We start from the raw sequence: 25,481 nt of genomic DNA, 5'->3' as shown, positions 1-25,481 counted from the left end.
AATGGATACCCAAAAAAAATAGCAACCGGGTATAGCTGGATTGCTGCCTTGTTTTCAGTGCAAGAGTTCTGATGTTTTTCAACTGAGAGGCCAGTTGTCCTTAAGTTTTACAGAGAAAGACCCCTCAGCTCTGGTGGACCCCTCACCCACTTGTCTGTGTGTACATTCTTGGTGTAGCTCTGTTCCGTAACTGAGTGCTTCACACAAAGTCATATAACTCCCCTAGGAAAGGGGGCATGAGAAAAGATAAAAGGGAAGCCAAGCAGAAGGCCACCTGACAAGTAGAACATCAGTTAGGGCCCCGCTCAGTGGGATTTCACAGTGTGTGTTGACACAGGACCAAATTAGCTAAGCCGATAATTTAGGCATCAACGGGACATAAATCAAGAGGATAAAGTGGTTAAAGTCGAGCTTTAAAAAAATGAGACATTTCCTTGCTAATGAAATATTTTCTAACAGGTAAAGGATATTATTATTATATATATATTTTAATGATACTCGTTATGAGGTGTTTCTATGACCTGGATTGCCAGTCTGATAAAACTTTAGTGACGGAGCCAGTGTTGGTGTTTTTGGTTTGTTTCTTAAATAGAGCGTCAGTTAAGTAGATCTGGAGAAAAGAGAGCTACAGAAAAGTCATTAGCGATTTGATCCAGCCTTCAAATATCAGCTCTTGAAGTAAAAAAATAGTAAAAAATAAATTTCTAAACTGTAGTTATTAACCAACTTATAAGTTATAAGAGTGTCATTGCATATGAAAAAGTGTTTCATCTTTCCTGCAAAAGAGTCATAAAAATGCATAGAATGAATAAAACCCAGTCTTATAAAAGTAGTCACTAGTATGCTAGTATGTCATTTAACATAATTTATTCAAAATTTTAGCATCTTTAACCTGAATATAGGAATATTGAAAAGTTTATGAGAAACTCAGTAGGAAAGATGAAACTCATAAATCAATGCAGACGTATTGCAGCCTCCTGCACCGCGCTTGTCACATAATAGCTTCCCTGTAAAGATTTGTTGACACGCCGACTGCTTGGCTTGAAGACCATAATAGTACAGCATACATTTTTTATGAGGTGCTTTCTAAATATCTTGCATTTATCTTCTAAATGTAACTTTAGCTGTATGGTAGGACTGACTCTGCCCTTTATCGTGTTGTAACTACCACACACAACCTGGAGTTATTAGCTTTGCTTTGCTTTGCTTTCTGTATTTTCTTTTAAATCTTTATGAGGAATAGCACAGGAACTGTAACGTTTACATTTCACATCCTCTCAGCCCATCGTATGTGAAAAGAGGGTGGAGAAGGAGCCGTAGGAAGTTACATGAAGGGTGCCTCAGCTCAGAGCCAGAATTCGTGTTCAGACTTGGCTGGGGATGAGAGGCAGGTCAGAGCTGTGGGAAACAAATGGGAAAGTAAGAGATCAAGAGATCCGTGTGAGGAAGGCTGCAAGGCTTCTTGCTCTGGAGGCAGAAAGGTGTGGGTTAGGATCCTGGTTCTGCCACTTAAGCTAAACGCGTCTCCGTTTCTTCACTGATGAAGAGGAGCTGCTACTGAGTGTGAAGGTTAGAGGCGATATGGTTGGGTTCTAAATATAGTAGGAGCTCACAAATGTTATTTTTATTATTCCAAAGAACGTTTGATATAAAAATGTAATAATAGGGCTTCCCTGGTGGCGCAGTGGTTGAGAGTCGGCCTGCCGATGCAGGGGACACGGGTTCGTGCCCTGGTCCGGGAAGATCCCCCATGCCGCGGAGCGGCTGGGCCCGTGAGCCATGGCCGCTGAGCCTGCGCGTCCAGAGCCTGTGCTCCGCAACGTGCGAGGCCACAACAGTGAGAGGCCCGCGTACCGCAAAAAAAAAAAAAAAAAAGTAATAATAGATGTCATCTAGGAAATATAGGGGATTCTGGGCAGGTTATGGTCTAAACACCACTCCCAAAGCCCATTCATGAGCAAATCACGGTGGGGCTGAAGAAAGCTGGGAACTGTTGAGGTCTTGCGCTTCAACGGAGTCGTGGAGAGCTGTTCTCCCACAGATTCTAAGAAACTGGCCAGGGAGCTGTTGCCCTCAGTGTCTGCTGAGTAAGGTCCAGACCCAAACGCGATGGCTCTCTGTGACCTGTGACAGCAACACCTACTGGATGGTTCTTAGCGCTTCAGGCGCCTGAGTTGGTAGCAGTCCAGACCCCTGGGACACTGTAATTTTCATTTCTGTCTGGGAGTGGGGAGAAAAGAGTACAGAAGGGACAGGCAGACTCTTCGCCCTCTAGCGAGCTTACTCTCCCAGCCCTGCCATCTCTAGCTTCCTCCATCCCAGCACCCCTCCTCCACTGACTCTGCAGACCTCCTGCATCTGGCAAAGGGACTCATGAAAGATTCTCATTGCTGATGCCCTAAATCCCACCTCTGGCTGCCAGCCATTCTCTGTCTCTCTAGAATTGGAACTTTTGCAATCTCCATCTAGAGGATTACTTTAAACATGGAAATTAGGTTAGTTGCCCATTTGGCATGTTTAAGTAGGACACTTACCAATGGATAAAGCCCTCATTTCCACCTGCAGCAGGTACATGTGTTGCTTGTTCCACAATTCAGAATATCTGAACTTGTAGTTTAAAACTGTTTGGTGGTGGAGCTGGAGTTCACTCATAGGTAGCGTGCTCTGGAGTCTACGTTTTCATTTGCATACTGTACCACTTCCCTCTTACTCGGGTGGATTAGAGGGGATGGGGGGATGGGGCGAAAGAAGCTAAAAAGGTGGGTTAAAGTTGTATAGCGTCTTGAAAGCTAAACCAAGGAATTCCAGTCTTACCATGTAGGCAGTCTGGAGTCAGAGAGATGAAACAAAGTGGTATTTGAGGAAAATTAATCTGATAGCAGAACGCAGGATTTAATAGAAGGAGGAAGATATTTAAAGCCTGAGGCAATGTCTGAGAGGGTATTACATTAATCTAGGGGTGACAGGATGGAAACTCAGCCTGGGAGGTAAGATGGGAATTAAAAGGAACCGATGGATGTGAACAAGGAAACATTGACTGATTGGAGTGGGAAGTAAAAATAATGACTCTGATTTTACGGCTAGATAATAAGGAGAACTACTAAAAGAAAAACAAATAAATCAACAAACAGCAACAACAACAACAACAAAAATAGGTAACTGAGAAGCTGTGGTTAATGAATTATTTAATCTGAACCTAAATTTTATATTCCTCAGTTTAAACTTCCTCTTGTGTTATCGTCAGTGTAAACATTGCTGTTTAAATTCCCATTAACTGCTTACCCTTTCAGCTAAACGATCCTGATATTATCATTTTTCTCATTCCCCATTCCCAAATACATATTCATATATAGGCTTATTATGGGGCAGAATTAATAAGAGTACATGCTGTACTCTCTGCCGCCTCTCTGTAAGGGGAAGCACAAAAAGGGATTCTGGAGAGAAAAATGGTAGCTCTCCCTTTCTGAACTCTTATTATGTACCTACCTCTGTGCTGAACTTCTTATATATATCATCTATTTAATGCCCATAGCAACGTTATGAGATAGGCACTACTATTATTGCATTTTACAAGTGAGAAGGCCGAGGCTTAGAGGAGTATAGGGACTTCCTCAAGGTCAAAGGAGCCCAAAGTGACAAGCCAATAGTGTATCCCTTGTCTGTCTCCTCAGAGCCCATACTCTTAGCCACTATTAATAACGGAATATGATCGTTGGTTCTAAATTCATTTGGAAGAAAATCTTCTAACTGAAAGGAAAAGTCTGACATTCTTTTTTATATAATGGCTTATTTATTGCTATAGTTTACCTGTCAAATAAGAATGTTGCAGTGGTTTTATTTCAGACCTGTGTGTAAGGAAGACTGTCACCACACATTAATGTACTAGAACGTAGGTGTAACATATTTCCTATGAAAGAGAATTTGATATGATTTAGAAAATCTTGCACCCCATCCAATAATTTATCTTTTTAGCCCAGATGTAAACATAAAGTAGTTTCAAGGTGTGCACTTACGAACAGAATGTCAGTGTGTGACCTACCCCATGAAGAGGTCTGACTATATAAAACAATTACTATATGCCCAATTAAAGAAGTTTTAAAAAGACCATGTGAATCAGAAATCAGAGTGTATAGAGGTCAGTAACTTAAAGACAGCATCTCCAAAGTATGGGGATGGCTTCGGTTGATGATTTTCATGTTATCATTAATGAACTCGCCATTTGAAAAACCCTCACAAGGGAATTGTTGGAAGAGTAGGTATTCACATTTAATTTCTTCTAAAATGTCTTCGCTAGTTTCAAACACATTTTTCAAACCTGGCGTTCAAAGTTGCTACTACTTTGGAATAGCAGTAACAACGGGCTTACGAGGATCCTAAGTGGCACTTATTCGGTGGAGTAACTGGAAGCAGCAATGGTCATGCAAATAAATGTCCCTCCTAGGGAAGAATGAGAGATCTGCCCTGAAACTGCAGCTGTGAAAAGCTGGTGCTAAATGGAGAAGAGACTAAAAGATAGAGAATGGGAAATAAGGTAGAAATAACTAACGAAGATGACTGTATACAGCTGTAAGGTAACGGTGTTCAGGGTGGATAGTCAAGTCTTTATGTGTGGAGCAAGTACCCATCTCAACCTGTAAAACAAAGTGAAGATGAAATGTATTTTTGTTTTTCTATAAAGTACCTTTTAATTTAATTTATTGTGAACCCTCATTCTACCGAGACAGAGTGTGGTCATATTCCTCAGCAAAAAAAGCACTCCAGATGCCATGTCTGCAAGTCCTCACACTCACCGGGCCATCAGTTTTTCACTTCCTACCTCATCAATGACTTTGAACTTTCTTTTATGCATATTTTGTTATTTGTTAACACTCTCTTACAAGTGATTTTCAGATAATCAAAAATACATTCAAGGAAAAGTTTATTTGATTCATTTGCAAGGCAGAGTCCGTGGATTTCTTTCTGCTGGTCCCCTTTGCACTTTCAGTGGAACAAACAGTGCAATTTTTATCCTTTCCATTTTTAGAGCTGCAGCTGTAAAAGTAATTAATGGCTAAAGAAACTCTAGCACATCCTGCAGAAGGCCATTCTGCATTCAGCACGAGCTGTGAAACCAAAGCCGCTGCCTCTACATGCTAGTAGACCTCAAGAGAGCATCCTGGCGAATGCCAGAGGACTCCTATCTTAATCTTGGAACCTCCGAAGCACCCTGATTTATTTTGGCCACTGACACCCATAAAGGAAAACTTGTATCAACAGGTGTTTTCATTACTATTTCAAATGATTACTTCGGTGCATGTAAAAAATTTGTTTTAATCTCTGGAAGTTGACAGTGATGACCTCAGACTTCCTTTGCATTATTAGTTAAGAAATGAGGATAGTCACAAATTTTATAAAAGGATGTGCATTTCCCTGTGATTATTTTTTCTTTTCCTTTTCAATCTCCACTTTTTTCTTTTTGTCTCTCTACCTTCTTTCCAAATACACTTGTGCCAAAACATGCCTGCGGTTAGGTAATTTCAGATATAATGAGGAAACCAGCAAGGTGTACTATCTGCATAGTCAGTGGACCTGATGTGGGATTGAAATCAGATGAGCTCGCTTCCAGGTGTGGCAAAGCTCTTACTACCTGTGACCTTGGGTAAATTGCTCGACACTCTGGATTCTCAGTTTTCTGATCCATAAAAAAGGATAGCAATACTTGCTTGGTTTACTTCACAGTGTCCTTGAGAGATAATGAATGTGAAAGTGCTCTATAAACTGTGACATTCTATACAAACACAAGGAGCAATGGTGTTGTCGATGGTTTTTTTTTTTTTTGGCCGCACAGGGCGACATGTGGAATCTTAGTTTCCCAACCAGGGATGGAACCAGGCTCCCTGCAGTGGAAGTGTGGAGTGTTAAGCACCGGATTTCAACAGAACAAGACTCTCCACAAACAGTGGTGAGAGAAAGGAGTCAGTCGAGATTCCTTTGTTCCATCTCATTGACTCATCTAATAACACTGAGGCAAGGACTCTACGCTGCATTTTCCCTGGTGTACGGGAGAGCACACATTTATCAAATATAGAGAAGGAAGATGAGCCTTCTGAACTCCTTCTTGTTTCTGCCTCTGGAGCCGAGCCAAGCTGCATCTCCAGAGGAGGTCACCGGTCTAAGAACACTCTGCCTCAGCTTTGCTGCTGCTCCTCTGCAGTGCTCAGCAAAGTGATGTTCAGTTGTTATGGCTGTTGCTCCACCCTGGGAGAATACCCAGGGGATATGGACGCCCCCAGGGCAGCCCACAGGAGGCTGGACCAGAAAGTGCAGGGTCACCATGCACCCAAGTGCCAGCATGCAGATCTCTTCTCCACCACATACACCTTCAGTGGCCTCTCCTGCTAATGTCCGCTATTTGACGTTTGAGAAAGATGGGGCTATGTTTTGTTAGTCTTTTATTCACCATTGTAAAAAGATAAGCTAACATATACCCAATGGGAATTGGATAAAATTGGAAAAATTATGACTGAACTATAGACCCGGGGCCTAAAATTATTCTGACTGTGGCCAAGTAAAAACATTCAAAATTGAAAATAGCATTGAAGATATTTGTGAAGATTCATTTTTGGTTTATTTTTTCCTTCTCTTGCTCAGATTTGACTGTAAGAAGAATTGAAGAACCCTGTAAAAACTGTAAAAATGCCTCTGCCAAACTGTAAATAACAGTATTCACTTAACAAAAGTGTCTTACTTTTTGTAATGTCTCTAAAATAGCAGTTCTCAAACTTCTTGGCCTTGGAATCTCTTTTAAATTCATTAATTATTTAGTACACCAAAGGGCTTTTGTTTATGAGGATTATATCAGTAAGTATTTACTAAATTAAAAGTTAAACTTGAGAAGTTTCTAAATATTTGTTTATTTACTCAAAATTAGCAAAAATAAACATACTACTTGTTAACATCAGAGCACTGACATCATATGTCATGTAGCTACTGAAAACGTCAACTGTACATTCATGAGGGAATGAGAGTGAGAAAGGCAAATAATTTATTTGTATTTGCTTTTTGATAACCACTTTAAGAACTTACCTTCTGAAGTATTTTGATTTTCCTAAAAAGGTATCAAACCCAAATAAGGAACTACAATGTATTATTTTGTTTTTAAAGAAACAAAATAATTTTTACAAATTCTATTTTAGTATAGTTGATTTACAATATTATATTAGTTTCAGGTGTATAACATAAATTTTTATAGATTATACTCCATTTAGAGTTATTACAAAATAATGGCTATATTTCCCTGTGCTGTATAATATATCCTTTTTGCTTATTTTTTTTTTTTATAAATATAGTTTGCATCTGTTAATCCCATACCCCTTTCTTGCCCACCCCTTCCCTCTCCCCGCTGGCAACCACTAGTTTGTTCTCTCTCTGTGAGTCTGTTTCTGTTTTGATATATACATTCGTTTGTGTTATTTTTTTAGATTCCACATATAGGTGATAACATAGACTATTTTTTTCTCTGTCTAACTTATTTCACTAAGGGAAATATCCTCTAGGTCCATCCACGTTGTTGCAAATGGCAAAATGTCATTCTTTTTTATGGCTGAGTAATAATCCTATGTATGTATATCACATCTTTTTTATCATCTGTTGATGGACACTTAGGTAGCTTTCAGATCTTGGCTATTATAAATAATGCTGCTATGAACATTGGGGTGCAGGTATCTTTTCGAGCTAGTGTTTTTTTTTCCTTCGGAAATATACTCAGCAGTGGAATTGCTGGATCATATGGCAGTTTTATTTTTAGTTTTTTGAGGAACGTTCATACTGTTTTCCATAGTGGCTGCACCAATTTACAATCCCACCAATAGAGTGTTAGGGTTCCCTTTTCTCCATCCTTGCCAACATTTGTTATTTGCAGACTTTTTTATGATAGCTAATTTGACAGGTGTGAGGTGATATCTCATTGTGGTTTTGATATGCATTTCTATGATGATAAGCAACATTGAGCATCTTTTCATGTATGTGCCTGTTGGCCATCTGTATGTCTTCTTTGGAAAAATGTCTGTTCAGATCTTCTGCCCATTTCTAAATTGGACTGTTTGGGGGTTTTTTACATTGACTTGTATGAGATGTTTATGTGTTTTGGATATTAACCCCTTATTAGTCAATATCATTTGCAAATATTTTCTCCCACTCAGTATGTTGTCTTCTCACTTTGTTGATTATTTCCTTTGCTGTGCAAAAGATTTTAACTTTATTAGGTCCTATTTGTTTATTTTTGCTTTTGTTTCTTTTGCCTTAGGAGACGTATCCTAAAAACTATTGCCATGATTTATGTCAAAGACTGTACCACCTATAGTCTCTTTTGGGAGCTTTATTGTATCTGGTCTTACACTTAGGTCTTTAATCCATTTTGAGTTTATTTCTGTATATGCTGTGAGAAAATGTTCTAATTTCATTCTTTCACATATACCTGTCCAGTTTTCCCAGCACCACTTATTGAATAGACTGTCTTTTCTCCATTGTATATTCTTGCTTCTATTGTCATAGATTAATTGACCATGGGTGTATGGGTTTATTTCTGGGCTTTCTATTCTGTTCCTCTGATCTATAGTTTGTTTTTATGGCAGTACCATACAGTTTTGACTACTGTAGCTTTGTAGTATAGTCTGAAGTCAGAAAGCATGACATCTCTAGCTTTGTTCTTTTTTCTCAAGCAAGAAATAAAATAATTTTTAAGTTAGTTTCATTGATCTTAAAAAGTAGTTTCCATTTTTATAACTGTGGACAATGATGTTTGAAGCCCCATCCTGCCACCAACTGATTGAGTGATGTTGGGCAAGATATTTAAGCTTCCCAGACACAGTGTCCTTATCTGTAAAATGAAAATGGTAAAAATATACCTACCCATTGGGATTGTTGTCATGAAAAAAGTGACTCTATACATATATGTGCATCACAGTTCCCCAGACATACAGAAAGAGAGAGAGGAGAAATATATTTTATTTTAAGGAATTGGCTCATGTGATTATAGAGGCTGGCAAGTCCAACATCTGTAGGGTGGGCCATCTGGCTGGATATCCAGGGAAAAGTCAGTGCCACAGACCTGTCCAAAAACCATCATGATGGAGACCAAAGGAAGAGCCAGTGTTACAGTTCAAGTCCAAAGGCCATCTGCTGACTGAATTCCCTCTTGCTCTGGGGAGGTCAGTCTTTTGTTGTAATCAGATGTTCAGCTAGGTGGATGAGACCCACCCACATTAATGGAGGGAAACCTGCTTTACTCAAAGTCCAGCAATTTAAGTGTTCATCTTATCCTAAAACATCCTCACAGAAACATCCAGAATAATGTTTGATCACATACGTAGGCACTGTGGCCCAACCAAGTTGACATGTAAAATTGACCGCTGCAATATACAAAGCACTTTGAATCATTTCTAGCATATGCAGACTCTCAACCAATGTTAGTTATTATGTATGTTAGTATTGAATTATCATTTTTCTTTTTCTTTTTTTAACATGTTTATTGGAGTATAATTGATGTACAATGGTGTGTTAGCTTCTGCTTTATAACAAAGTAAATCAGCTATACATATACATATATCCCCATATCTCTTCCCTCTTATATCTCACTCCCTCCCACCCTTCCTATCCCACCGCTCTAGGTGGTCACAAAGCATCAAGCTAATCTCCCTGTGCTATGTGGCTGCTTCCCACTAGCTATCTATTTTACATTTGGTAATGTATGTAGTATATGTACATGCCACTCTCTCACTTTGTCCCAGATTACCCTTCCCCCTCCCTGTATCGTCAAGTCCATTTTTTTGTTTTGTTTTTTTAGATTCCATATATATGTGTTAGCATATGGTATTTGTTTTTCTCTTTCTGACTTACTTCACTCTGTATGAAGGTCTCTAGGTCCGTCCACTTCATTACAAACAAAACTCAGTTTTGTTCCTTTTTATGGCTGAGTAATATTCCATTGTATATATGTGCCACATCTTTATCCATTCATCTGTTGATGGACACTTAGGTTAATTCCATGTCCTGGCTATTGTAAATAGAGCTGCAATGAACATTTTGGTACATGACTCTTTTTGAATTATGGTTTTCTCAAGGTATATGCCCAGTAGTAGGATTGCTGTGTTGTATAGTAGTTCTATTTTTAGTTTTTTAAGGAACATCCATACTGTTCTCCATAGTGGCTGTATCAATTTATATTCCCACTGAAGGTGCAAGAGGGTTCCCTTTTCTCCACACCCTTTTTGCATTTATTGTTTGTTGATATTTTGATGATGGCCATTCTCACCGGTGTGAGATGATATTTCATTGTAGTTTTGATTTGCATTTCTATAATGATTAATGGTGTTGAGCATGCTTTCATGTGTCTGTTGGCAATCTGTATATCTTCTTTGTAGAAATGTCTATTTAGGTCTTCTGCCCATTTTTGGAATGAGTTGCTTGTTCTTTTGATATTGAGCTGCATGAGCTGCTTGTAAATTTTGGAGATTAATCCTTTGTCAGTTGTTTCATTTGCAGATATTTTCTCCATTCTGAGGGTTGTCTTTTCATCTTCTTTATGGTTTCCTTTGCTGTGCAAAAGCTTTTAAGTTTCATTAGGTCCCATTTGTTTATTTTTTGTTTATTTTTCCATTTCTCTACGAGGTGAGTCAAAAAGGATCTTGCAGTGATTAATGTCATAGAGTGTTCTGCCTATGTTTTCCTCTAAGAGATTGATGGTGTCTGGCCTTACATTTAGGTCTTTAATCCATTTTGAATTTATTTTTGTGTATGTGTTAAAGAGTGTTCTAATTTCATTCTTTTACATATAGCAGTCCAGTTTTCCCAACTCCACTTATTGAAGAGGCTGGCTTTCTCCATTGTATATTCTTGCCTCCTTTATCAAAGATAAGGTGACCATATGTGTGTGGGTTTATCTCTGGGCTTTCTATCATGTTCCATTGATCTATATTTCTGTTTTTATGCCAGTACTATACTCTCTTGATTACTGTAGCTTTGTAGTATTGTCTGAAGTCAGGGAGCCTGATTCCTCCAGCTCCGTTTTTCTTTCTCAAGATTGCTTTGGCTATTCAAGGTCTTTTGTGTTTCCATACAAATTGTGAAATTTTTTGTTCTAGTTCTGTGAAAAATGCCATTGGTAGTTTGATAGGGATTGCATTGAATCTGTAGATTGCTTTGGGTAGTAGAGTCATTTTCACAATGTTGATTCTTCCAATCCAAGAACATGGTATATCTCTCCATCTATTTGTATCACCTTTAATTTCTTTCATCAGTGTCTTATAATTTTCTGCATACAGGTCATTTGTCTCCATAGGTAGGTTTATTCCTACATATTTTATTCTTTTTGTTGCAGTCGTAAATGGGAGTGTTTTCTTAATTTCACTTTCAGATTTTTCATCATTAGTGTATAGGAATGCAGGAGATTTCTGTGCATTAATTTTGTATCCTGCTACTTTACCCAATTCATTGATTAGCTCTAGTAGTTTTCTGGTAGCATCTTTAGGATTGTCTATGTATAGTATCATGTCATCTGCAAACAGTGACAGCTTTACTTCTTCTTTTCCGATTTGGATTCCTTTTATTTCTTTTTCTTCTCTGATTGCTGTGCCTAAAACTTCCAAAACTATGTTGAATAATAGCGGTGAGAGTGGGCAACCCTTGTCTTGTTCCTGATCTTAGTGGAAACGGTTTCAGTTTTACACCAATATGGATGATGTTGGCTGTGGGTTTGTCATATATGGCCTTCATTATGTTGAGGAAAATTCTCTCTATGCCTACTTTCTGGAATGTTTTTTTTATCATAAATGGGTGTTGAATTTTGTCGAAAGCTTTTTCTGCATCTATTGAGGTGATCATATGGTTTTTCTCCTTCAAGTTTTTAATATGGTGTATCACCTTGATCGATTTGCGTATACTGAAGAATCCTTGCATTCCTGGGATAAACCCCACCTGATCATAGTGTATGATCCTTTTAATGTGACATTGTATTCTGTTTGCTAGTATCTTGTTGAGGATTTTTGCATCTATGTTAATCAGTGATATTGGCCTGTAGTTTTCTTTCTTTGTGACATCATTGTCTGGTTTTGGTATCAGAGTGATGGTGCCATATAGAATGAGTTTGGGAGTGGTCCTCCCTCTGCTATATTTTGGAAGAGTTTGAGAAGGATAGGTGTTATTCCTTCTCTAAATATTTGATAGAATTCGCCTGTGAAGCCATCTGGTCCTGGTCTTTTGGTTTTTGGAAGATTTTTTTTTTTTTTTTTTTTTTTTTTTTTTTGCGGTACACTGTCCTCTCACTGTTGTGCCCTCTCCTGTTGCAGAGCACAGGCTCCGAATGTGCGGGCTCAGCAGCCATGGCTCATGGGCCTAGCCGCTCCGCGGCATGTAGGATCTTCCCGGACCAGGGCACGAACCCGTGTCCCCTGCATTGGCAGGTGGACTCTCAACCACTGCGCCACCAGGGAAGCCCCTGGAAGATTATTAATCACAGTTTCAATTTCAGTGCTTGTGATTGGTCTGTTTATATTTTCTATTTCTTCCTGATTCCGTCTCAGAAGGTTGTGCTTTTCTAAGAATTTGTCCATTTCTTCCAGGTTGTCCATTTTATTGGCATACAGTTGCTTGTAGTAATCTCTCATGATCCTTTGTATTTCTGCAGTGTCAGTTGTTACTTCTCCTTTTTCATTTCCAATTCTATCAATCTGAGTCTTCTCCCTTTTTTTCTTGATAAGTCTGGCTAATGGTTTATCAATTTTGTTCATCTTCTCAAAGAACCAGCTTTTAGTTTTATTGATCTGTGCTATCATTTCCTTTATTTCTTTTTCATTTATTTCTTATCTGATCTTTATGATTTCTTTCCTTCTGCTAACTTTGGGGTTTTTTGTTCTTCTTCTCTAATTGCTTTAGGTGTAAGGTTAGGTTGTTTGTTTGAGATGTTTCTTGTTTCTTAAGGTAGGATTGTATTGCTATATACTTCCCTCTTAGTACTGCTTTTGCTGCATCCCAGAGGTTTTGGGTCGTTGTGTGTTCATTGTCATTTGTTTCATTGTCATTTTGTTTCAAAATCTATTTTTTGATTTCCTGTTTGATTTCTTCAGTGATCTCTTGTTTATTAAGTAGTGTATTATTTAGCCTCCATGTGTTTGTATTTCTTACAGATTTTTTCCTGTAATTGATATCTAGTCTCATAGCGTTGTGTTCAGAAAATATACTTGATAGTAGTTTTCCTAAATTTACCAAGGCTTGATTTGTGACCCAAGATATGATGTATCCTGGAGAATGTTCCATGAGCACTTCAGAAGAATGTGTATTCTGTTGTTTTTGGATGGAATGTCCTATAAATATCAATTAAGTCCATCTTGTTTAATGTATCATTTAAAGCTTGTGTCTCCTTATTTATTTTCATTATGGATGATCTGTCCATTGGTGAAAGTGGGGTGTTAAATCCCCTACTATGATTGTGTTACTGTCGATTTCCCCTTTTATGGCTGTTAGTATTTGCCTTATGTATTGAGGTGCTCCTATGTTGGGTGCATAAATATTTACAATTCTTATATCTTCTTCTTGGATTGATCCTTTGATCACTATGTTGTGTACTTTTTTGTCTCTTGTAATAGTCTGTTTTAAAATCTATTTTGTCTGATATGAGAATTATTACTCCAGCGTTCTTTTGATTTCCATTTGCATGGAATATCTTTTTCCATCCCCTCACTTTCAGTCTGTATGTGACCCTAGGTATGAAGTGGGTCTCTTGTAGACAGCATATATATGGGTCTTGTTTTTTAATCCATTCAGCCAATCTGTGTCTTTTGGTTGGAGCATTTAATCCATTTACATTTAAGGTAATTATCGATATGTATGTTCCCATTACCATTTTCTGAATTGTTTTGGGTTTATTATTGTAGGTCTTTTCCTTCTGTTGTGTTTCCTGCCTAGAGAAGTTCTTTTAGCATTTGTTGTGAAGCTGGTTTGCTGGTGCTGAATTCTCTTAGCTTTTGCTTGTCTGTAAAGTTTTTAATTTCTCCGTCAAATCTGAATGAGATCCTTGCTGGGTACAGTAATCTTGGTTTTAGGTTTTTCTCCTTCATCACTTTAAATATGTCCTGCCACTCCCTTCTGGCTTGCAGAGTTTCTGCTGAAAGATCAGCTGTTAACCTTATGGGGATTCCCTTATGTGTCATTTGTTGTTTTTCCCTTGCTGCTTTTAATATTTGTTCTTTGTATTTAATTTTTGATCATTTGATTAATGTGTCTTGACGTGTTTCTCCTTGGATTTATCCTGTATGGGACTCTCTGTGCTTCCTAGACTTGATTAACTATTCCCTTTCCCATATTAGGGAAGTTTTCAACTATAATCTCTTCAAATATTTTCTCAGTCCCTTTCTTTTTCTCTTCTTCCTCTGGGACCCCTATAATTCAAATGTTAGTGCGTTTAATGTTGTCCCATAGGTCTCTGAGACTGTCCTCAATTCTTTTCATTCTTTTCTGTTTATTCTGCTCTGCAGTAGTTATTGCCACTATTTTATCTTCCAGGTCACTTATCCGTTCTTCTGCCTCAGTTATTCTGCTATTGATCCCTTCTAGAGAATTTTTAATTTCGTTTATTGTGTTGTTCATCACTGTTTGTTAGGTGTTTCATCCTTATAGATCCCTGTTAAACGTTTCTTTCATTTTCTCCATTCTATTTCCAAGATTTTGGATCATCTTTACTATCATTATTCTGAATTCTTTTTCAGGTAGACTGCCTATTTCCTCTTCATTTGTTGGGTCTGGTGGTTTTTGCCTTTCTCCTTCATCTGCTGTGTGTTTCTCTGTCTTCTCATTTTGCTTAACTTACTGTGTTTGGGGTCTCCTTTTTCGCAGGCTGCAGGTTCATAGTTTCTGTTGTTTTTGGTGTCTGGCTAAGGTTGGTTCAGTGGGTTGTATAGGCTTCCAGCTGGAGGGGACTAGTGCCTGTGTTCTGGTGGGTGAGGCTGGATCTTGTCTTTCTGGTGGGCATGTCCACGTCTGGTGGTGTGTTATGGGGTGTCTGTGGCCTTATTCTGATTTTAGGCAGCCTCTGTGCTAATGAATGGGGTTATGTTCCTCTCTTGCTAGTTGTTTGCATAGGGTGTCCAGCCCTGTAGCTTGCTGGTCATTGAGTGGAGCTGGGTCTTGGTGTTGAGATGGAGATCTCTGGGAGATTTTTGCCGTTTGATATTACGTGGAGCTGGGAGGTCTCTTGTGGACCAGTGTCCTGAACGTGGCCGTCCCACCTCAGTGGCAAATCCCTGATACCTGGCTGGAGCATCAGGAGCCTGTCCTCCACACAGCTCAGAATAAAGGGAGAAAAAAAAAGAAAGAAGATAAAATAAAATAAAGTGATTAAAATAAAAATTTATTAAGAATAAAATTGTAAGTAATAAAAAAAAAGAAAGGAAAAAAAACGGAGAGACAGAACCCTAGGACAAATGGTAAAAGCAAAGCTATACAGAGAAAATAACACACTGAAGCATACACACACACACTCACAAAAAGAGAAAAAGGGAAAAAATATATATATATCGTTGTTCTCAAAATCCACCGCTTCAATTTGGGATGATTCATTGTCTATTCATGTATTCCACAGAGGCAGGGTACATCAAGTTGATTGTGGAGATTTAATCCACTGCTCCTGAGGCTGCTGGGAGAGATTCCTCTTTCTCTTTTTTGTTCGCACAGTTCCCGGGGTTCAGCGTTGGATTAGGCCCCGCCTCTGCGTGTAGGTCGCCGGAGGGCGTCTGTTCTTCGCTCAGGCAGGACGGGGTTAAAGGAGCCGCTGATTCGGGGGCTCTGGCTCACTCAGGCCGGGGAGAGGGAGGGGTACGGATGCGGGGAGAGCCTGCGGCGGCAGAGGCCGGTGTGACGTTGCACCAGCCTGAGGCGCGCCGTGCATTCTCCTGGGGAAGTTGTCCCTGGATCACGGGACCCTGGCAGTGGCGGGCTGCACAGGCTCCCGGGAGGGGAGGTGTGGTGAGTGACCTGTGCTCGCACACAGGTTTCTTGGAGGCGGCAGCAGCAGCCTTAGCGTCTCATACCCGTCTCTGGGGTCCGCGCTTTTAGCTGCGGCTTGCGCCCGTCTCTGGAGCTCCTTTAAGCAGCGCTCTTAATCCCCTCTCCTCGCGCACCAGGAAACAAAGAGGCAAGGAAAAGTCTGTTGTCTCTTTGGCAGTTCCAGACTTTTCCCGGACTCCCTCCCCGGCTAGCCGTGGTGCACTAACCCCCTGCAGGCTGTGTTAACGGTGCCAACCCCAGTCCTCTCCCTGGAATCCAACCGAAGCCCTCGCCTCATCTCCCAGCCCTCGCCTGCCCCAGCGGGTGAGCAAACAAGCCTCTCGGGCTGGTGAGTTCTGGTCGGCACCGATCTTCTGTGCGGGAATCTCTCCACTTTGCCCTCCGCACCCCTGTTGCTGCGCTCTCCTCCGTGGCTCCGAAGCTTCCCCCTCGGCCACCCGCAGTCTCTGCCCGCGAAGGGCTTCCTAGTGTGTGGAAACCTTTCCTCCTTCACAGCTCCCTCCCACTGGTGCAGGTACTGTCCCTATCCTTTTGTCTCTGTTTTTTCTTTTTTCTTTTGCCCTACCCAGGTACGTGGGGGAGTTTCTTGCCTTTTGGGAGGTCTGAGGTCTTCTGCCAGCCTTCAGTAGGTGTTCTGTAGGAGCTGTTCCACATGTAGATGTATTTCTGATGTATTTGTGGGGAGGAAGGTGATCTCCGCGTCTTACTCTTCCGCTATCTTGAAGCTCCCCCTCTATCATATGTTTTTAGATATTGTTGCATGAAAAATCAAGTAATCCAAAAAAAAGAAAAACCAAACCGCATATGAGAATGTAGCATGAGAATATGTATACATGTGAATATATATGTACACATAGCCATATATATATACATACATATGCACACACACTCATATATATTTTTTTTAAAGTTTGGGGAAAAGTAATATAGGTCAGCTTGGTTTTTCAGGCATAAAATAGTTCATATTTTTGTGTCAGCTTACAAGAGAATTCAGACAAACCAATGGAAAAAATATATGTAGCCCAAAGTACATCTTAATATATATAGTGGTATGATGCAATAAAAATCACAGATTATTATGGAAGTTGAATCAATTATTCAGTAGACAGCATTAATAAAAATTGTTTAATTATTTGTCTAAAAATCACTTTACATCATCACTTTATTCCAAATGCAGAATTAATTCCAATAGGATTTAAGAATGAATTGCTAAAAAAATTACACTAAAAATACAAAAGATAATCTATAGATTTATCTGTAAAGTCTATAGATAAATATTTAGCTTATCTCTGGGTAGGAAGGAGTTTCTTAGCTTAGAAATCATTGGAGAAATTACAAAACATCAATATATTGATTACATTAAAATTACCAAAGTTAAAATAACTAATTGAGAAGGAATATCCACACAAATATAACATACAATGGTTAGTGTATGTAAAACACAATGAGTTTGTACAAATTGATAAGAGTGATCTAAAGCCCCAGGAGAAAACATGGCAAAGGTATCATACTGGTCTCTCAGCTTCCTTTCATTCCACGAGGATGAAAGAAGTACAGGTTATTTATTATACTGGAAATTTCTGTAGGATTCACAAGAATGTGAAGTTAAAGAAAATATTACAGTCAGCTTGGATCTCACAATCACCTGAACTAGAATAGAGGGTTGGTTGTACAGATAATTATGAAAATTGTTCAGTTGGAGAAGAAAATCTTTTTGTTTACCTGCATTTGTACTTTATAAACATCAAACTTGATTAGATGGTTCAGTAACACTGGATGGATGAAGGAAGTTGATTTATGGGAGTGCATTCTGGAGAAGATTTGTAACTTCAATAGATAAAAAAGTGGATGTTCTCCTAGACTTTCTACTGCTCTAACTCAAATGAAATAACTGGTTTAATTTAATTTAATTCTCCCTCCCCCTGCTTTTGGTGAGATCTTATAGTCTCATCAGCTATGGTTCTTTTCAGGACGGTGACCCCATGACTGATGAGGACTCACTGTCTATGCCTTGCCTCTGTCAAGTGCAACACACACCCCTATGTCTCAGCACCACATATAAGAACAATTGTCTTGAAGGATAATTGATACTTTTCCAGAGGCGTTTGAAGAGAAAGCCAAATTCCTGTTGCTCCCTTCCCCTTGCATTTCCAGAAGAGGCATTGCACAGGTTGACTCTCACCTCCAGTTGCCCCATACCAGTATAAAAGGTCTGGCTTGACTCATGGAGATTGGCTTTGGCTGCTGGGCAAGGGAGCCAAGCCCTAATCCTGATGATTGCATAAGAGACTTCTGTGTGGTCTCGTGGAAGGAATACTCAGCCAGGAGTCAGGAAATCAGAGATCTGTTCCTGGTCCAGTTTTGAGGGCGAATGGCAGGGTCAACTTTGCTGGACTCTAGTGGGGCTTGTGGGCCTCGAGCCTTCGGATTTCAGTGCTCCTTGAAAAAGGAAGGCCTTTGAATTCACACATCTTTTCGTTTGAATCTCTGTCACTCATGAGCTTCTGCTTTCAGGTTTACCTCTCTGAATGTCAGTGTTCTCATTTATAAAATGGAGAAGCTACCTACATCATGCCATTTAAGTGAAAACTAAGTGAAATAATATACATAGCCTTGTACCATATTGATACAGCATTATGCTTGGCGTATAATGATCTCAATAAGTGAACTTCTCTGTTTTTCCTCTTAGAGCTGATCTCACCATCTTGTTCCCTAACAAATCCACTTTTGATTAATTTTCAGAGAAAAGATCATATAAATTCAGCTTGTGTATTATTGGCTAATAAGGCATAATAACGGTTTCTTCCCAAGTATATTGGCATTTTAATAAGGAAAAATGAGAAATTATAGCTATAATGGTCATATTGAGGCAGGAAGGAGAAACCAATAGGGACTGTGTGTGGAGATACAGGAGAAATTATCCAGGAATTCTTTACATTATAGCATTTTTGATTCAGTCTTTTGAGTTAAGCCTTCTAAAACTTAAATGGCCAATGTTTTGAAACAAGTAGGATATCAAGATCATTATCAGTTACACCTTAGTATGGTTTAGCTTTTAAGATCCTTTTTCAGAAGGGAAATTTTAATCTGTGTGTGTTGAGGGGAGTAGGATGCAGTTCATATAACCTGAATATTTGAGGAGTTAGGCAGAGCAGGAAGATGGGAAATGTGAAAGATAACTTGCACATAATTACACTTGAACCCAGAATTGTTAGAACAAAATAAAATGACTGGTATAAATAATTTTGTATGAAACGGTTTAAAATGTTAATGCATAGTATTTTTATTTATTATTCTTTATTTTGAAATTTTCTACTCAAAAGCACATTTCAAATACCCATAATCATCATTATGCTTCCCCACTTACCGTAAATGCCCACAGAAAGTCACACATTTCCTTCCTGTTGAACTATTGCTCTACAAATCATAGTATTTTACTAGGATTTTACCATTTAAAGTTTCATTGCAGTATTTGTGGTAAACTCTATTGTGTATGGTATTACATGACAACGATGCATAGTGCCTAGATGCTATAATGACCAGCTATTCTGTGGTCAGTAAAAGGAAATTATATAACATTAGTTGCCAATGTGCTCTTAAGGGAAAAGTCTTCACATTGCTCCAGCCCACCCCCTGCTCCGTCACTTGCCACTAATAGTAGGTTTTACAAATAGGTTGAGCGTAAGTGGACCCTGGAGTACCATTCACTGTACCCCAAAATCCATGCCCAACCCTTCCGCCTGGTTATTTCAAATCAGTGGTGGGCAAGTTTTGGTGTATTTAACTCCCACACAACTTTACTCTGTTCCGTCACTGTGTGTGTCTAGCACTCTCAATCTAGGCATTTTCATTATTACTCTATTTACATAAGACATTTTTGAAAAGAATAGTTTGACCCAAGATACAGGTCTTCTCGAACTTTCCCATCGTGTTCGTTCTGGTGGTGGTTGTTTTTGTTTGTTTGTTTTTCAGTTTTTGGAGCATTTACTATTTAAGAGGAATGAGAGCAACGGTTACTGTTTCCACGTCCCTTTGAGATTTACCCTTTACATCCGCTTCTCTTTCACAAGTAATTGACTTTCAAATAAAATCTCTACCACTCTCCCCTGTAGAAGGAGCCACTCCTCCAGGAAGACAAGGCCCAGCCCTCCATCAGCCAGCGCTGGCCACATGCTCGCCCTGACCCTGTGTCTGGCTTGTGTTGCCCATGATTATGGCTCTTGCTGGCAGCTCAGTGGCACAGGGCTCAGAAAGCAGAAAAAGAATTTTGAATTACAGGGGAAATGATGCTTAAAAAGGCAACAGTTTACTGATGTCTATTTTTTTTCACTGTAAGATATTTTCATACAGTTTGTCCTTCAGTTCAATCAAGTATGGCTGGTCACCTTTCTTAAGGAAATTTATTTCATTACATAGTGAGTCTTGGTGAAATAATACAAGAAGACTCTACTGAAAAAAAATCATATCTCCACAGCTTTCTTCATAGAACATGTGACGGGATAGATACTGAGGATGTTAATATTAAAAACTTCTTTAAACATAAGGAATAATATATTTTGCTTAGTTAAAATGTATTGATTGGGCTTCCCCGGTGGCTCAGTGGTTGAGAGTCCGCCTGCCGATGCAGGGGACGCGGGTTCCTGCCCCGCTCCGGGAGGATCCCGCCTGCCGTGGAGCGGCTGGGCCCGTGAGCCATGGCCGCTGCGCCTGCGCGTCCGGAGCCTGTGCTCCGCAACGGGAGAGGCCACAGCAGTGAGAGGCCCGCGTACCGCAAAAAAAAAAAAAAAAAAAAAAAAAATATTGATCACATTATGCTATACTTTTTGTTCATATTAATCAGTCATTTCTATCCATTTTATGTGCTCCTCCGTGCAGTGAATCTCTTTACGCATTTGATTCAGTGCTTGAAAGGATATGGATGCCTTAAAAAGAAAGTCAATAGAGATTAAATAGTTACGCCCATTATTTTTATCACTGCTTGATTTTTTGAAAACTGCTAATAATTTCTTTGTTTATAGAATACTAAATGTAATTATTGGACCAATATTTCCAGTGATAAAAAGTTTAAAACAGAAATTCTCTCATTTACATTCCTCAAAGTTAATTATTCATTACCTTCCTTCTCCTCAAATATCAAGTATTATCAGTAGTGATGCATTTCCTTGTGTGTTTCTTATCCTACCGGGCATGAATCAATTAGATTCACACACCTGAGATGAACCCCAGGCCCCGGGGCAGCTAGGAAATGGTTCAGGAATGCAGACTTATAAGTAAGCAATTAAAGCAGGCTCTGGAGCTCTGTAAGGCATGTGGCATTCATACTAGGCAACAGGTGATATATTTTCCATCACTCCTTCCTCTTGTCCCAGATATCTTCTCTCAAAATAGATGTTCTATTCTTTTATTCTCCCAAGTGTGTGTGTGTGTGTGTGTGTGTGTGTGTGTGTGTATAAAACTTTTTCCTTCCTAGACATTTTAATGGAAGTAGGCAGAGAGTAAACAATAACTAAATAAGAAGTCATGATTGCTCATTATAATTCCTCACTGATTGTGTGATTTTGTAATATAATTCCTATTCGGGCTCCTGATGACTGGATCTTGTGCTTTTCCTGTCCTTCTTCCTTTTAGATTTTGTGTGGACTGTTTTCTCTACTGTTTTTTTCCTGAGACTTTCAAAGTATTTCTGAAACGTGCATCAGAGCCGCTTGTGTACTTGCCCAAAATGTTTCTAGTCCCCACTTCTTACCCACTGCCAACAGAATCAGGTTCTCTGGAAGAGGGACCTGGAAATGTGCATTTCCAACAACTACCCATCTCCTCCCCAGGTAGTTATCCTTCCACAGTTATCCTTCCAGTTGAGTCTTTTTTCTGCACTTTCTCCTTATTTGTATATCGATTCCTCCATTTTCAAGGGGATTTGTGAGCCAGTGCGAAACAGTATTGCTTGGTCTTGCCCACTAAGTCTATATCCAGCCTTACACTTTATCAGTATTAGCAATCATCTAACCAAAAGATCCAGCCCCGATCTTAGTCATTTAACACAATCTTAGAGAGGGCCTCAGGGATACCATGGCGAGAATCACACCATTGAGTAGATCACCGCTTAGCATCACAAAAGTCAAATTGTGTTGTGAGACTGAGTTGCACATGCCTGAAATAACAAAAACAAACAGCAACAAAATTTCATACTTGCTGAGTTTCTTCTTTTCATACCTATTTTCAAAATTCCACGCCCCCCCAAATTCCAGGTTCTGTGCTATGCCTCCTTCCCACTGAAGCTGTCTCACACCACCCTCATTCTCATATTATTTATACATGGGAAACACTTAGAACAGGGTCTCTCACAAGTGACTCATCTATAAATTTTAGTTGTTACTGTTATTAATATTTTTCAAAACTACACTGAAGTAACATCTCGGCTCGTAGAGCAATCACAGATGAACTGTGAAAGCCCCAGGCCTGTTGGATTTCTCAACAGGCTGGTCCCACTTTCTGAAGCATTCTGGGGACTTTCCTCAGTCTTCACAGCTTTAGGAGGCTTCCCCTGACCTTGTTCTGACCTCTTTACCCAAACCCTAAGGGCCCCTTAAGAGAGGACCAAACACCACATGTCCTTGTGAGTGTTTTCTGTCTATCGTTCTAACCTTCTTGAGGTCGTGAAAACACACTTTTTTTCTCTGATTTATTTTATCTAAGTGTCTTGGACAGTTCCATAAATGGGTTTGTTGATAATAACTATGAACGTGTTTTCTTTTAAACTATCTCTCTGATGAGTCTTTGGTGGCTTTAGAAAGAGAAGTTTTTGCATATTAGCATAGAGTATTAAAACCTGAAGGTTAAATGTATGAGGCTGACTTTGCATGACCTCGCTGAAGCAACACTGTGCAGAAAAAAAGCCTTAAAGTTTAAATGTCTTAATGAAATAAAATACAAAACAAAAAAAGTTTAAATGTCTTGTATTTGATAGGGCCACAGAAAGGCTTTTCCACCCAGTGCCAGACACAAGCTTATGGTTCCATATTGTCAATCCCAAGTCCATAAACTTTCCAGATTTTCCAAAGGGATAGATCTGTCGTTTAGGCTTGTTGGGTAGGTGGAGCAGAAAGGTCAGGTTTATCATTTGACTGGGTGATAAACCTATTTTGTATCTGGCCTGACCAAGAATATTTTTTGAAAGGGACTTCTCTCTTATCATGTTTTTTCTCAGTTTTCTCTCAAACTGTCTTTAAAGACTGCACTTGGTTGGCATCAAGGTGGGCTTTCACTGAGACCCCCGACTTTAAGCAGACTTCTGGGCAGAAGACCCCAGAAGAAGATCACGATGAGCCCTTAATCTGAAAGAATTGGTGAAAGAATGCAGAGTGACAGGAAGAGCTACTTGCACCCAAGAGGGCTGGCCCGAGTGCAGTGAGTAAGCCCTCCTGGAACTCATCTGTGAGCACAGTGCAAAGTACTTGGTATGCATTCAGTTCTTTTTTGTTTTTTTGAATGACTTAATGACTGAATGAGCAAGTTCATTTATGTTCATCTCTGATCAGGATGTAGGGCTCTGTTGCTGAGCCAGACCTGGAGATGAGTTTCTGGATCTGGCGGTCGGCACTCCCACACTGTTGTCTTCAGATATCTCCTTGAGTTAGACCAGTAACTCCAGGAAGTGACAACAGATGTCCCTCTGCCTAGCACGTTAACCACGCCGAGGCCAGTTTTGTGAAGCAGCGTATTACAACCCCCACCTGCAGGCGGGCAGTGAAGAAGCCTGCAGCTGAAGCCCTAGGTGCGGCTGAATGGGAGCTAAGATACTGGGCAGGGCCTTGTCTGTCTGGCCCTTGAAAGTATACCCGAGAGATAACTTGGTGAGGAGTGCTGCCGTTTGGGGGGCCTGGTCCCAGGCTGCACTTGAAGCCTTTCTTTCATGAGTCGAAGGGCCCACGTCTTAAAGATGAGTGTCTTCTTTTCTGACTGATGGGCGGCAATTTCAAAGCAATGTCCTTACTGCACAATTGCTATAGATTTGTCAGGGCTGTTTGTGCTATTGAGGAAAGACCTGGCTCGGCTGTGGGTAAGTAAAGGGGACTTGCATGATCTCTAAGTCTCTAAGAGGCAATTTCTCTGAGGACAAGACAAAGAAAATTGGAGAGCAAGACCTACTGCTCCTGACTCCTTTCTTTTTGTCTTTTTTTTTGGCCACACCATGAGCATGTGGGATCTTAGTTCCCCCACCAGGGATCAAACCCATGCCCCCTGCATTGGAAGCACAGGGTCTTAACCACTGGACTGCCAGGGAAGTCCCTGACTCCATTCTTTTTTTTTTTTTTTTTTTTTTTGCGGTACACGGGCCTCTCACTGCTGTGGCCTCTCCCGTTGTGGAGCACAGGCTCCGTACGCGCAGGCTCGGCGGCCATGGCTCACGGGCCCAGCCACTCTGCGGCATGTGGGATCTTCCCGGAGCGGGTCACGAACCCGTGTCCCCTGCATCAGCAGGCGGACTCTCAACCACTGCGCCACCAGGGAAGCCCCCTGGCTCCATTCTTAAAGTGGACTTGCTCCACTTAGGCCAAGGACTAAAATGTTAACACTGTGTATGTAGTCCAATGACTAAGAGTCAACTTTCTTAGGAGTTTGGGGGCATTCATCAGGCTTACAAGTTAATGTTCTTCCTCTTCTAGTCTATTATTTCAGGCTTACATATCAATGAATGGCTTTACTGTTTAAGATTTTAGTTGAAGGGAGGAAGGTAGGAATGTAAACTGGTGGGGGTGAGGGAAGAGCAATCAGCATCTATAAGGTACCCTGGGGGTTGGCAGGAGCTTGGACCACAGAGTGGAATGAGAAGTGCTGAATGAAGCTCTGTACATATCAGTTACTCTGAGGAGGGAGCCAAGAAGTAGGTAGCTGGCATGTGGGCTGTCATAGTATCTAGGCTGCTGGGAGACATGTTTAAAGAAGAGCTATTGCTTTACTAGAAGCATTGACCAGAAATGGCTGATGAAATAGAATGAACCCAGGGTAGCATTTGTATGTATGTGGAATCTTTGAAGAACCTATGGAGAGGTCAGAACGAAAGAGGAGATATTAGGAAGTTCATTTGAGAGCTAGGAGTGGGAAAGGTCGATTGCTATGATGATTCGAAAAAAAGGGAGATCTTTAAAAACAGCTACAGCCCCTTTTAAGTGTGACAAATAACTATCGTAGAGAGGTGATATTTGTGAACCAGGCCATAGCAAGAGCTGAAGAAATTGCCTGCCCAAAAGTCAGACGTCTAAAGTAAATATAATTTTATAAAGAGAGTGCATATATATGTGCATTTTATAAAGTATAAAGAATGTGGTGTGTGTTTCTTTGAAAACTTTTATTTATGCAGCTAGCATTCATAGACTTTTTTCCTCAAACTGTCTGACTCATCATATTTGGACTAGTTAAAATTCAAAAATAAATAGGTATATTGG

At 40.0% G+C, this 25,481-nt stretch overlaps 1 protein-coding gene across 2 annotated transcripts in view; it reads left to right on the top strand.

Annotated features, from left to right (window-relative positions):
* The window catches only part of PDE7B (phosphodiesterase 7B), a 480,299-nt gene that overhangs the window by 90,090 nt on the left and 364,728 nt on the right, over nt 1–25,481 (top strand). Inside the window, exon 4 of one of the 2 annotated variants that reach the window (XM_033406591.2) lies at nt 23,267–23,492. The exons of the other annotated variant lie outside the window; for it this stretch is intronic. The gene's annotated coding sequence lies outside the window, so the exon portion shown is untranslated. The remainder of the gene's footprint in view (nt 1–23,266; nt 23,493–25,481) is intronic. 2 annotated transcript variants of the gene reach the window in all.

Source organism: Orcinus orca, chromosome 12, assembly GCF_937001465.1.
Source record: "Orcinus orca chromosome 12, mOrcOrc1.1, whole genome shotgun sequence".
NCBI classification, from domain to species: Eukaryota; Metazoa; Chordata; class Mammalia; order Artiodactyla; family Delphinidae; genus Orcinus; species Orcinus orca.
This window is presented reverse-complemented; position numbering and strand designations above follow the sequence as displayed.